This window comes from Schistocerca piceifrons, chromosome 2, assembly GCF_021461385.2.
Source record: "Schistocerca piceifrons isolate TAMUIC-IGC-003096 chromosome 2, iqSchPice1.1, whole genome shotgun sequence".
Classification (NCBI taxonomy): domain Eukaryota; kingdom Metazoa; phylum Arthropoda; class Insecta; order Orthoptera; family Acrididae; genus Schistocerca; species Schistocerca piceifrons.
In genome coordinates, this window is record NC_060139.1 from 545,540,504 (window position 1) to 545,543,570 (window position 3,067).

Consider the following 3,067-nt stretch of genomic DNA (forward strand, 5'->3'; position numbering starts at 1 on the left):
TGCTGTAATAACCCAATCAACAGAATATCGGGAATTGTTTGTGTAGTTGGAAACCTTTGAACTAATTCGAAAATGAATTTTACCCTTAATCAAAATATCCACGGGTGTGCTGCCGGTCTATAGTGTCCAACGGGCACAATATTTCGGTGATCATACATGTCGCCATCATCAGGTGAACTGACGGACTGAGCTCCTGTGAACGTGCCGGCACGGAGATCCGTGTACATGGAGAACTTCGAGGAGGAAGCCCTGTCGTCATCCGTATGGAAACCTGCTTGCTTTTTCCGTACATGGAGAACTTCGAGGAGGAAGCCCTGTCGTCATCCGTATGGAAACCTACTTGCTTTTTCCGTTACGTGGACGACACGTTCGTCATCTGGCCACATGGTATGGATAAATTCCTTGACTTCCTTACACATCTAAACTCCATACACCCCAACATCAAATTCACTATGGAGACTGAAACGGAGGGTAAATTACCTTTCCTTGATGTCTTGGTCAAGAGAAGGGCTGACGGCACCCTAGGTCATGGGGTGTATCGGAAGACTACGCACACTGATCTGTATTTGCACGCAAACAGCTGCCACCACCCTTCACAGAGGAATGGGGTACTTAAAACTCTAGTACATAGGGCGCGCACTATCTCTGACGCAGAGAGTCTACCCCCAGGAATTGGAACATCTGAGAACTGTATTTCGAAAAAATGGGTACTCAGAGTGGCAGATTCAACGTGCTCTCCGCCCAACCACTGCAGCACAACCTGTTGAGATGGATGAAGTCACGAGGGAGGAGGTAGGCACTGCATTTATTCCATACACAGGCGCACTCTCGGGGAAAATCGCCCGCATTCTAAAGAAACACCGCGTCGGAACTGTGTTTCGTCCTCCAAATAAAACTCGTGCACTGGTGGGGAGCGCCAAAGATGACCTCGGTTTGAGGAAGGCCGGCGTGTATCAGATTCCGTGTCGATGTGTCAAGTCGTATATTGGTCAGACGATGCGTACCGTCGAGGATCGATGCCGTGAACACCAGAGGCACACTCGACTGATGTATCCGAGCAAGTCGGCGGTCGCTGAACATTGTCGGAAAATCACGCCATGGAGTATGACCGCACGAGGATTCTGGTACAGACGTCGAGATACTGGGACAGCGTTGTTACAGAGGCCATCGAAATTCGCACCAATGACGACCTCATAAACCGTGACTGCGGCTATAATTTTAGCAAGGCTTGGGAACCAGCGATCGCGTTAATCAAGAGTAAATCGCACCAATGACGACCTCATAAACCGTGACTGTGGCTATAATCTTAGCAAGGCTTTGGCGGAAGTTGGGCTTACGCGTGAAGTGTTCAACGAATACGTTACAGAAACACCACCCAGCATCTTGGCAGAAAATACTAAGAGATTCAGCTTTACTTTAAATCAGTAAACTATTCGAAGCCATCTATCCAAATACTCTGGCACCATAATGGCACCGAAACAGAGAATGACTCAAGCATCACAATTTTACCCTTGATTTTAACTGTATTAAATTTCCTACAAAAAAGGTCCTGTTAATTTTTTTCTGCAGGACTAATAGTTTGCTTGCAACGAACAACAGAAAACGAGATCTGTAGGGGTAGCTGAAATATCCTGTATATTGTGAAAAGTAATGATCCTATAGCAGTCTCCTACGGCGCGCCCTCGGTTACTCTTACGTCTGAAAACTTGTCTCCGTTGAGAATGACATGCTGTGTTATCTTTGCTAGAAGTTCTTCCATCCAATCAAATGTTGATGTGATACGCAGTACGCTTGTATTTTGTTCATTAGACGAGAGTGCGGAAGAATGCCTTCTGGAACTGAATGGACACGGCATCTACCTGCTTGGCTCTCGTGGACAAGCAGAGCGAGCTGGGTTTCACACGATCGTTATTTTCGGAACACATGTTGGTTTTTACAGACGAGATTTTCGGTCTACAGAAATGCCATAATACGCGAGAATAAAACAAATTTCAAAATTCAAGAACAGTCCGACGTCAGACACATAGGCCTATACTTTTGTGCGTTTGTTCGACGACCCTTCTCAAAACCGCTTGTTTTTCAATCATTTGGAACGCTTCGTTCCTCGATATCTGCGACACACAGCTGCTGTAAGAGGGGTAAATTCTTTCGGACACTCTGCATAGAATCGAGCTGGTATGTTGCCAAGTGTAGTAGCGACTTCACTAGCTTTTCTGTCCCTAGGTCACTTATTTCGAAATCTGTCATTCTGTCGTTCATACGATTATTTAAAGACGCCTTTACTGTGAGACTTTCCTCTGTGGAACAGTTTTGGAAAAAGGTCTTTAGTATTTCGGCCTTTTCTGTGTCATTCTCTGTTTCGGTGCCATTATGGTGCCAGAGTATTTGGATAGATAGCTTCGAAAAGTTTACTGATTTAAAGTAAAGCTGAATCTCTTAGTATTTTCTGCCAAGATGCTGGGTGGTGTTTCTGTAACGTATTCGTTGAACACTTCACGCGTAAGCCCAACTTCCGCTGATTTTCGTTTCGTTACGTTTTGCTTTTGTCCACAAAGGACTGGCTACATTTAAATTGCAGTGAAGCTCTCTTTGCTTTCGTAGCAGCTTCCTTACATGGTAGCCAACGGCCTTGCCGCAGTGGTAACACCGGTTCCCGTCAGATCACCGAAGTTAATCGCTGTCGGGCTGGGCTAGCACTTGGATGGGTAACCATCCGGTCTGCCGAGCGCTGTTGGCAAGCGGGGTGCACTCAGCCCTTGTGAGGCAAACTGAGGAGCTACTTGACTGAGAAGTAGAGTCTTCGGTCTCGTAGACTGACGTACGGTCGGGAGAGCGGTGTGCTGACCACATGCCCCTCCGCATCCGTATCCAGTGAGGCCTGTGAGCTGAGGATGACACGGCGGCCGGTCAGTACCGTTGGGCCTTCATGGCCTGTCCGGGCAGAGTTTCGTTTACTTTTCCCTTACATGGTTGTCTAACCGCCGTCTGTCTTTTCCATTACTCACAATTTTGCTCGAAACATACTTGGCTAAAGTGTATTGCACAGCGCTTTGTCTGCCAATGCTCA

The 3,067-nt window shown here is 46.9% G+C and overlaps 1 pseudogene; it reads left to right on the top strand.

The window, feature by feature from the left end:
• The first annotated feature begins 2,619 nt into the window (after positions 1-2,619).
• Positions 2,620-2,737, top strand: LOC124778606 (annotated as a pseudogene).
• Positions 2,738-3,067: the final 330 nt, after the last annotated feature.